Source organism: Canis lupus, chromosome 7, assembly GCF_011100685.1.
Source record: "Canis lupus familiaris isolate Mischka breed German Shepherd chromosome 7, alternate assembly UU_Cfam_GSD_1.0, whole genome shotgun sequence".
In the NCBI taxonomy this organism is placed as follows: Eukaryota; Metazoa; Chordata; class Mammalia; order Carnivora; family Canidae; genus Canis; species Canis lupus.
The window spans coordinates 67679644-67691106 of NC_049228.1; positions in this window are offsets into that span (position 1 = coordinate 67679644).

The window sequence follows — 11463 nt, forward strand, 5'->3', positions numbered from 1 at the left end:
TACCCTTCAAATCCTTGCCTCTCAGTCTCAGATATAACTTCCAGCACACCGTGAGAGATCTAAACTCTCGACTCCGATCTCCAACAGTCTAGAACATCATACTCATTCATATCTGCTTCTCATTTCACAACAAAAGTGAGTGCCCTCCACTCGTGTTCTGGATCCTAGGACCTCTTGCCTCCTCCCTCTACATCAACTATCATTGTCTTCTGTAGATCCAGTTTCTTCTCCTGAGCATATCATCATGTGTATGTAAGTGATTTGCACCTTTAGACAAAGAATCAAACTTGATCTTATTCTGCGCTTTGGTGACTGCCTTGAGTCTCCTCTTCTGGTCTGAGGAGAGCATGTTCTCTCTCTCCAGTCGCACATCTCATGATAATTCCTCAACCAAGCTATTGAAACTACCCTGCCAGAGTTACCACATCCACATTTCATGGACACTTTCCCTCTTGACCTCTCTGTGGCATTTAACTCCTCTGACACCTTCATTTTTTAGCTCAACCCCCTTAAGTGACACCACTCTCCCAGATGCTCCTCCTCTTTAGAAACTCCTCAGTTTCCTTTTCAGGCTTATGCTCTGTGTGTGTGTGTGTCTCTGTGTGTGTGGGTGAGAGAGAGAGAGAGACAGAGACAGAGACAGAGATGCTTGTCATTTATTGAGCCCTATAATAATTTGCATACATTATCTCATTGAATATTCAAAACAATCTTATAAGGCAAGGGTTTTTAATCCCCATTTTATGTGAAGATCACAAGACTCATAAAGAGGGTGTCTGGATGGCTCAGTGGTTGAGCATCTGCCTTTGGCTCAGGTCACGATCCCAGGGTCCTGGGATCCAGTCCCACATCAGGCTCCCTGCCAGAAGCCTGCTTCTCCTTCTGCCTGTATCTCTGCCTCTCTTTCTGTGTCTCTCATGAATAAATAAATAAAATCTTAAAAAAAAAAAAAAGACTCATAGAAAGTTAAATAACTCCCTGAGTAACAGACAGAAAGCCAGTGTCCTCTGCCTTCCGGGGCTAAGCTCTTCCCCCCTGATGTTAGAGCCTTCTTTTTCATCTGGCCTCTTAAAGTTTGACCTACTTGAAGGCTCTGTTCACAGTTCCCTTGCCTTCCTCAGGGAGTATCATTCCCACACTGGGGTTCAATGACTGTTTCTATACTGATATATGTGAAGTCACTATGTGCACTGTCTCTCCCTGTAAATAAAAAATCTGTGTCCCACAGGCCCCTCAATTTTAATTTTTCAGTCTTTGTTTTTTAATCGTGGAAAGAACCCTTAGTATGAGATTTAGCCTCTTAACAAAAGTTTGAATGTACAGTATGTTATTGGCCGCAGTCAAAGCCCAGAGTCCCATAGGCAGGGACCTTACCCCTTGCAACCTCATTACTTCCTGCTCTGCTACTCGCCTGTGGTACTCCAGCCACACCAACCTACTTACTATTCTTCTGGTATGGCTAACCCAGTTCTGCCTCAAGGCCGTTGTCTATGCTGTTCTCTTTTACTGCAATGTTCTTACCATGGCTTAATTCACAGTTGGCTCCTTCTTATACTTGATGTCTCAGCTTAATTACTATCTCCTTCGAGAAACCCTCCTGATTGTCCTATCTATAGAAGTCTTTCTTCAGTTTTTCTTGATCATATCATCCTCTATAACTATCTGTGTTTACTCGGTCATTGTCTGTTTGCTCTCACTATGACAGAAGCCCTCTGAAGTCAAGTGACTTGTCCAGGACCACCGTGAACATTTACACAGGTTGTGCACTCTATGAGGGTGCCTAGCTGAGGTGAGTGAGTGTGCTAAAATCTAGTCTGTCTCTACTTATGTTCCAGAAGAGCTACCTTTAAAAAAATTGTCCAAAGATACCATCCAGGCTGGCAGTAGACATGGTTTTGTTGGTCTTTTGTTTTGTTTTGTTTTGTTGGTCTTGTTCAAGTTTATTTCTAGTGCCTAGAACAGTGACCTGTACATATTGGACTTTCATAAAATATTCATTGAATGAATGGAAAGGAGTAATATAGCTGCAGAACAGGTTTATACTAGAAAATAACCTAATCTTTAATATTTAAAAATCTTCCGAGGGGGTTCCATGACACATAGATTAAGTTTAAAAATTCTTTACGGTATCCCATTGGGTTGGGCATGCTCTGCCTCCAGCCTATGTCTACAGCTTCATTGCATGCACCTTCCTTGTGAATTGGTATGATAGATGGCTATCATTCTGACCTACCTCACAACCAACAAACCCCCAGAAAGCTTTTGCTAATCAAAATCTGATTACAAGTCCAGAGCCCACAAAACATAGGGAGTGCTGTTTCTTGCTACATTTCAACGTGTATGAAGGCATAGACTGTATTCCAGTACTCAGCTGGAGATGTCATGAACGCTTGCATTTTTGCCCTATCTTAGGAACGCTTTTGATGAGATCCCTCATCAAAAAACTGCCTGGTAACATCACCTCAGGTGATGGGAGTGCAAACAAATTTACCCATGAATGCTTCCTTGTTAACTTTTACTTGAATACCCTCACAAGCACAAATTCTGTACCAATTCTGGAAGTTCTTTGACACTCTCTTTATTTTTTTTATTTTATTTTAAAGATTTATTTATTTATTTATTTATTCATGAAAGACACAGAGAGAGAGGCAGAGACACAGGCAGAGGGAGAAGCAGGCTCCATGCAGGGAGCCCAACGTGGGACCGGATCCCAGGACTCCAGGATCACACCCTGAGCCAAAGGCAGAGGCTCAACCGCTAAGCCACCCAGGCACCCCTGACACTCTCTTTGTAACCACTTGGTTCCTTAAAGTAATTCTTGCCTTGACTTCTTCTATTCCACTAAATTCTTGTCTTTACTGAATTCCATTCCATCCATCATCTGCTCCTGGCTGATTTCTTATTGTGTCCTTTTTCTTCTCCATTTTCACAAGTGTTGTGCACCTGTCCAGGGGAGACCTCCGATCCTGGCAGTAATAGTGACGAAGCAACTGTGATGAGTTTGTTTGTCGCTTGTTTGTTTTTCCTAGTCCTGAAGGTGACTGGAAATTCATTTCCTAATGACTAACTTCCTTTTTTTGTAACATGATAGGAAGGAAAGCAAGGCAAAGACCCCAACCTCTAAACTCCCTCTTGGGCTTTAGGGAAATGTATTTACAAAGGAACAATTTTAGAACACCAAATCAAGCCAAACAAAATCCCAGGGCCAACGTTTTAGATTTTTCCTTACTCACTATGTGGGAAAGTAAGTGGTGGTAGTGGTGGTGGTGGAGATGGCCAGGATGTCCTTAGTTAACATCAAAAACATATGATTTCTCTTAGTCCGTATTTCTGCTTAGGCTTGCTTTAATATGCTATGCATTTAGAAATTTTGTGTCTCTAGAACAAATGTGACAGCCTCCTAAGCCCTCATTAGAAGCTTAATAATTTTAGGAAATTGTGGCACTGGAGTGCTTCATGCTCTAACCACAAGAAGCTTGGTGTGGAGAGACTGCTTTTCCAGGGGTCGTTTTTCTGGGAATGTTTGCCTGAACCAAATGGAAACCATCTGGACAAGTGAATTTATTATCATGAACTAATAATACTGTATATTTTCATTTCGATTTAAAGGGCTAGGTTTTTTTGGGAAAAAATTGGCACTTTAATAGTCAGCCATTCCTATTCCTAGCCATTCCTAGTTGAGGTAAATATTTGAAAATTTAATTCTTTTTAAAATATTTTATTTTATTTATTTATTCATGAGAGACACACACACAGAGAGAGAGAGAGAGAGAGAGGCAGAGACATAGGCAGAGGGAGAAGCAGGCTCCATTCAGGAAGCCCGATGTGGGACTTGATCCTGGGACTCCAGGATCACGCCCTGAGCCAAAGGCAGACACCCAGCTGCTGAGCCATCCAGGTGTCCCTGAAAATTTAATTTTTAAAAAAGATTTTATTTATTTATTTTAAATATATATATATATATATATATATATATATATAGAGAGAGAGAGAGAGAGAGAGAGAGAGAGAGAGAGAGAGAGAGATCAAGCACGAGCAGAGGTTAGGGGCAGAGGGAGAAGGAGAAGCAGACTCCTTGCTGAACGCAGGCTGGATCCCAGGACCCTGAGATCATGGCCTGAGCCAACACTTACCTGACTGAACCACTCAGGCACCTGAAAATTAAACATTAAATTTAATCAGTGATCGGGGTACCTGTCTGGCTCAGCCAGTAGACTGTGGGACTCTTGATCTGTGGGTTGTGGGTTCAAGCCTCATGTTGAATGTAGAGATTACTTAAAAATAAAATCTTTTAAAAAATTAATTAGCGATCAATTAAAAAGTAAAAATAAATTAAAAGTGATTATGTTCCTTTTAAAATATATTCTGCCCCTATCTATGGTTGCTTTTCAAAAGTGCATCTGACCATCCTTAACTCACATGGTAAGATAACTATGACAAAATGTTAAGAAACAGTAGGCTTCTTTCCAATCTCATGAGAAACTCCATCAAGTGGGTTTTTGACAGAGGATTCCATTGTATACTGTAACACATTTTAGATAGTCTGGAAACATCCTAGATGACTTGATGTAATAATAATAATAACTAACAGTTATAAAGCATAAAATATAGGCCATACTAAATATACGTACTAAGTATTTTATATGTACAGTGTAGTTACCCATTTTATTTTATTTATTTATTTATTTCCCCATTTTATTTTATAAAGAAAGTAAAGCTCAGAGGAACAAGAAACTTGCCCCAGGCATGACAAGTGTACACAACAAAGTGGGATCTCAACTAAGGTCTGTCTGAAGCCAAATACACGTTCATGCTATGTGTGGAAGTATAGGTAACTGCTCATTTTCTCTTGACTTAAAACTGTCATGGTGTTAAAATAAATCCTAAATTTATGAAATCATTACTCAAGTGGAACTTAAGGTTAAAACCAATTTTGTTAAGTTCTAGTCCTTTTATTTTATTTTTTATTTTTTTAAAGATTTATTCATTCATGATACACACACACACACACACACACACACAGAACGGCAGAGACACAGGCAGAGGAAGAGACAGGCTCTGACTCGATCCCAGGACTCCAGGATTGCGCCCTGGGCCAAAGGCAGGCACTAAACCGCTGAGCCACCCAGGGATCCCCAAGTTCTAGTCCTTTTAAAAACAACTTATTATTCTGGAAAATTTAGCTCATAGTGTAGACAATTAGGGCTTGTCATGGCTAACACTATCTGCATATTGAGATGACTATAAGTCATGCCAGGCCAACCCAGGAGGAATTGTAGAAATACAAATCTTTCTGTTCACTTTGCAATCCTTCTATTTCTTTGGCTATCTCTCTGTCTTTTGTAGATTCCAGGGTTCCTTTCAACTAGAATTCAGAATTCATCAAGTTAAAAATACCAGTCAGTTAAAATAAAATTTAAAAGTCCACCATCAGAGTTCTTTTATAGCCAGAATTGTTTCAGTTAGAGTTTCTATTCATCTGGATTCTTTCAGTTATGATGACAGATACCCAACTCAAATCACCTTCAGGGGATGATTTTAAGGCTTATGCAGCTGAGAAGGATTCTGTGCTGGCTCCTGGAATGGAAGGCAGAGCTGCAGGAACCAGGGCTTAGAGCCTGGAACTGGGGCACTGTACCACAAGATCTCTCCTAGTGGAAGTCTGTCTTCCATCTCTGTTGCCCCTGCTCAGCTTCCGTCTGCAGACAGGCTCTCTCCACAGAGTGAGAAAGGGGCTCACCATAAGCTTCAGTGACACTCCCATCTTAGGTACCCCAGGGAAAGATCCTGATCTGCGCCCTGTGATGCCTTCCCATCACTCTGTGCGGGCATGAAGATTAGCCAGGCTGGTGGAACTTGCCCATGCCTGGGTCTAGGGATGGGGCCAGGCACAGTTAACTGACAAAGGGGAATGGGGAAAATGTGCTGGGCCCCCAAAACCAAGAGGCACCACAGCACATTGTACTCTCTATGTAGTATGCTACATCCCTCACCAGACTAACCAATTTAGTTAATGAGATGTAATTCCTTCAGAATGGCATCCAAGTACTGTCTACATTTGTACCAGTCAGATTAGATTACATAGTGTTCCAAAATAAACAACTCCAAGATCTCAGTGGCTCACAAAATTGAAGTTTTATTCCTCCCTTATGGTATATGTTGGTGAGATTCAGCAACTTCTAGTTTGCCCTCAACTGGGTGCACTGCCATATGTGTCTGATGTGTACCACCTGGAGATAGGGCCGTCCCTTAGTTCTCTACAAATTAAGGCTCAGTTCTCTATAAGACTCTCCTTATTTGACACTTTCAGGGTTCCTAAGGCCACCCTCACTTCTGACTGACTGGGTATAGATTAGGGGTTTCTACAACTCTCTCCAGTTTGGTAATTTGTTGGAATGACTCACAGAACTCAAGAAAATGCTATGCTTATTTTATTTTATATTTCTTTTAGTAATTTCTACACCCACCATGCGGCTCAAGTTCACAACTCTGAGATCAAGAGTCATATGCTCTTCCAACTGAACCAGCCAGGTGCCCTGAAAGTACAATACTTGTCATTACAGTTATATTATAAATGGTGCTCCATAGGGTGAGGTCTGGAAGGGGATGCAGAGCTCCAAACCCTCTTCTTGGGGAGCCAGAGTGAATCATACTCCCAGGAGTTCACCCTTTCACTAGGAAGCTCCACTAGGCTTCAGTGTCCAGAGTCTCATATGATTCAACTCAGTCTCGAGATCCCTCTGCTTCCCAGATGTCAGGCTAACCCAGAGTTCCAACCCTGTAGTGGTCCCATGGTGGATCTTTCTGTATCCTGAAAGCAATCTGGGTGCCCACCACGTCGTGAGGTAACAAAGACACTCCTGTCACTCAGGAAATTCCAAGTGTTTTAGAAGCTCTGTGCCAGGAACCTAGGGGAAAACACACACGCACACACACACACACACACACACACACACACACACAAATTCTTATTATCCCACATTTTCACTCTAGGATCGAGGCTGAAGGAGCAGCTCCTTTCTGGGACAGTGAGAGAAGGAAAGAATGACATCTTCTCACCCTTACCTTCTAAGGTTGGCTCTTGAAGCTTCCGCTTGCAGATGGAGCAATTTACTTCTATTCCTGTCACCTTGGCTTAAGTCAGGTGACTGGGTCAGACATCACTGTGATGAGAAGATACAATCTTCCCCCAGTGAGGGACAGCAAATATTTTGAACAGACAACATGTAAGTGTACCACAACCTCCTTTATAGAAAGGTAAAGTTGTATCACTGAAATGTTTTGTTAGTTTGATAAATCTTTTCAAAACTCTCTACAAGTTTTCTTCTGAGTAGGAAAGCAGAATTTATACTAAATGCCTACAATATGGTTATTGCATTATATAAGCTGTATTATATATAAATAGCATACTGATTCTATAATGTGCATATAATTATTTTATTAAATTATTATATGATTATGTTATTATTATAAGGTGTCTATATCCATTTTACAGATACGGAAACTGAATCTCAAAGATAACACAGAATTATTAGTTGAGTCAGATGCAAATCCACGTCTGTCTATAAAACTTCTTCCTGGGAGCTTATTAGATGCAGAATCTTAGGGCCCCTCTTCTCACCCTTACCTACTAAGTTAGAATCTGCATTTTTTTAAAAAAAGATTTTATTTATTTATTCATGAGAGACACACACACAGAGGCAGAGACATAGGCAGAGGGAGAAGCAGGCTTCCTGCAGGAGCCTGACACAGGACTCCATCCTAGGACCCTGGGATCATGCCCTGAGCTGAAGGCAGATGCTCAATCACTGAGCCACCCAGGTGCCCAGACTCTGCATTTTAACAAGGTTCCCAGGTGATTAACATGCACATTGATGTTTGGAATTAGATAACAGAGATTTCAGAAGCTGAGGTTTCTTTTATTGCCTCTTCCCTGTTTCCTGCCCCTGGTCTGTTAAAATAACCCAAGAAAAACTTCTGTTTAGTTGCTATCACTCACCAATACTTCACAGACACAGTCTCATTTAAGCCTCATAAAAACCCCATACTATCAATTCCATCACCCTCACTTTAGAGATAAGGAAACTGGGATTTGGGGAGACCAGAGTGCTAATGTAGGAACTGGAAAACAAAAATAAGTCCTCTCCGGTGAAATTTAAGTTCAAAATGGTATAAAATATTGCTGCTTTGACTTTCCTTTTTTACAAATATTTAATAATCAAGTAAAGCTGACAAAATTGTAGCCATTCATTGAGTGCTCACAATTTACTAAGCACTGTATGAAGTGCTTTACTTTAAATGCGTAAAATTATTATGTAAGTGGAATTTATTCTTTCTGACCATAACAAGCAGAAAGACAAATATCATGAAAGCACTTGGCTTGTTTCACAGGAACCAATGGCTTAAAAGAAGGAATGAAAACTGTTGATCAACTATTGTCAGCAAGACCATCTGATGATTAGCGATTCTCAGTCAGGTGTGGGGCACCTTCCAAGGGACGTTTGGAGCCACGTAGGTGCCCTTTTGGTTGTCACAGTGAATGGGAGGTACAACTGAGGATGCTAAATGTTCTGCAGAGTATGGGACCCCAGCACAACCAAATATTGTCTGTTCTCAAAGGCCACTGGCATTCTCCTTGAGGAATGAAGAACTTTGTCACAATTTTTGTACTTATAAAACAGACTTCGACTTTGAGGAGAACAATACTAGTTACTCCCCCCTCCAAGAGTTAACACATTCAGCTACTAACTCATTGTGACATACCCACTAGGATATAGCCGTACTGAAAACCCTGGGGCTTTGAGACAGTGAGAGATCCTTCAAGGTCAAAGGGACAAGGCCCTTCTCCCATACCTAGAATTCCACCCAGCTCATGGGTAGGGAAGCTCCTGGGAGGCCAGTGTTCCTTGGGAAGAGGAGTGGCTAGTTTGATTGTGAGGCAGATTTTACCAGTCCTGGGCGGGGTGGGGGTAAACTCACTCCTCCTTCTTCACTTCCTGCTGAAGAGGTTCCTGCCCAAGCCACAGGCAAAAGGTCCAGAGTCCGCCAAGGAAGGGGGCCCACCCAGCTGCAAGCCACAGACTCTTGCTCACTGTTTTGTCATTTGCTCTGGCCCTGGGAATACACTTTGGTCTGGCCATTCTCTGTGTAGCAGTATTTCCACCTGCCCTTGGATTCGCAGGTGCAACGAGCTGGATTAAGGAAGGGAAGCAGTCGGAAGCTCCCCTCCACCCTCAGGCCCGAGCTCTTCTCCAGTCCTGGGCAGAATGCCTGTGAGGGCTTGCTCAACTATTGACAGTCCTGTCTTTACCTTCTGCGTTCCTTGCACGGTGCAGGCTCAATCAGTCGGCAGGACAGCGGGAGGGAGGCTTCGGGGCGAGGGTGGGTGGGTGGGGAGGTCTAAAGGGGGGAAGGGATCTGGAGGCGGGGCGTCTGGAGGGAGAGGGGGCTGGTGGAGGAGGCTGGAGGGAGGGAATTGAACCCAGAGCACATTAAGCAGCAGTAGTAGCTGCCATCTATGAAGCATTTACACAGTGCTGAGCACTTTATTTGCAGTATTTTCTTTTCTCAGAACAGCTCTGAGGGGCGCCCAGGTGGCTCAGTCAGTAAGCATCTATCTACCTTAGGCTCAGGTCAAGATCCCTGCTCAGCGAGAAGCCTGCTTCTCCCTCTCCCTCTGCCTGCCCCTCACCCTGCTTGTGACCTCTGTGTGTGTGTGTGTGTGTGTCAGTAAATAAATAAAATCTTTAAAAACAGACAAACAAAAACGACTCTGAGAAATAGGCATTATCCCTGGCATGGAAGCAGAAGCTTGGAGACCTTGGTAACTTGCTCAGGGCTACTTAATGTGCAGGTACTAGAGCTGTAATTAAAACATTCTCTGGACTCTAAAGACCACATATAAAGCATTTTAAAAGACAAAGTAATTTCTTCCATATCTTATGATATAGATGTATCCACAAAGCATTTCTTTTTGAGTTTGTAAGTAGATCTGAAGCTGGTTTTTTTTTTTTTGAGAAAAAATATTGTGGATCTAGTAGCTTCTCTGGGAAAGTAGGATGCTCTGTCTCTGGAAGGAATATAAATCAGGTTCCTAAATTTCCCCAACACTTTCAACCATGCCATCTGCATGTCTAGGATCTAAAACATATGTATTTTCCTCCACTCAACAACACAGAAGACTGGCATTTTAGTCATTTGTCACTATGAATTTATTACAATTTAGCACTTGCCAGAAGTTTGCTTGTGATGTGAGAGAAAGAGAAGGATAGAGAAAGAGAGAAAGGAAGAATGTGAAAAAAGATTTGTGGAAATTATATTTATCTGCTTTTCCAAGGTCTCTAAGATTTCTTGACTAAAATATAGGAAATGATCAGAAAATAATGTTCTTAGCTGTGTGTGTGTGTGTGTAATTATAGTTCCCTTGGAAATATCTTTATAAGAATAATCAAACAGCTGAGTGAAGTAAGTCAATCAGAGAAGGACAAACATTATATGTTCTCATTCATTTGGGGAATATAAATAATAGTGAAAGGGAATATACGGGAAGGGAGAAGAAATGTGTGGGAAATATCAGAAAGGGAGACAGAACGTAAAGACTGCTAACTCTGGGAAACGAACTAGGGGTGGTAGAAGGGGAGGAGGGCGGGGGGTGGGGGTGAATGGGTGACGGGCACTGGGGGTTATTCTGTATGTTGGTAAATTGAACACCAATAAAAAATAAATTAAAAAAAAAGAAAATAAATAAATATAGTTGGATTTATTTATAAAAAAATGTAATCAAACAATACTGTTAGTCGAGTCTGTCATTTTACTAATTTCTAAGGGCACTTTAATTAATCTGGCAGGAATGATAGGTGACCCTTTTTTCACTGTTTAGAGTCTGTCTACAAAATTGCTGTTTGATGGAGGAAGACTTTCTTTTCAGATACAGAAGGCTGGCTCTTCAGTTAATGTATACAAATGTCCAGGCTCTCATACTTATTAAAATAATTATTCACTACATTATTCAATGTGTTTGTATAAGAATCCCTGTGAAAAATTCTTGCTGGAGTCCAATTCACCTTTATGGAAGAATTTATGTGCCTTATTCTAATTGGATGTGAGACCTCGTACTAAATGTCTTTGCTTTATTGTTTTGATTGCCAGAAAACTCATGGCCAAATGCAGACTCAACTACACTTCTTAACTCTTTTCAGTTGCTGGGACCCCCGGGTGGTTCAGCGGCTGAGCGTCTGCCTTTGGCTCAGGGCATGATCTCGGGGTCCTAGGATCGAGTCCCACATCAGGCTTCCCACAGGAAGCCTGTCTCTCCCTCTGCCTATGTCTCTGCCTCTCTATAAATAAAATCTTAAATAAAATAAGCTAAACAATACATAAAGAAACAAAGTCAAATGTGGTGTGGGAGATTGTACAATACAATTGCCCAGGTCTCTTAAAAAACTAAATTTCATGAAAATAGGT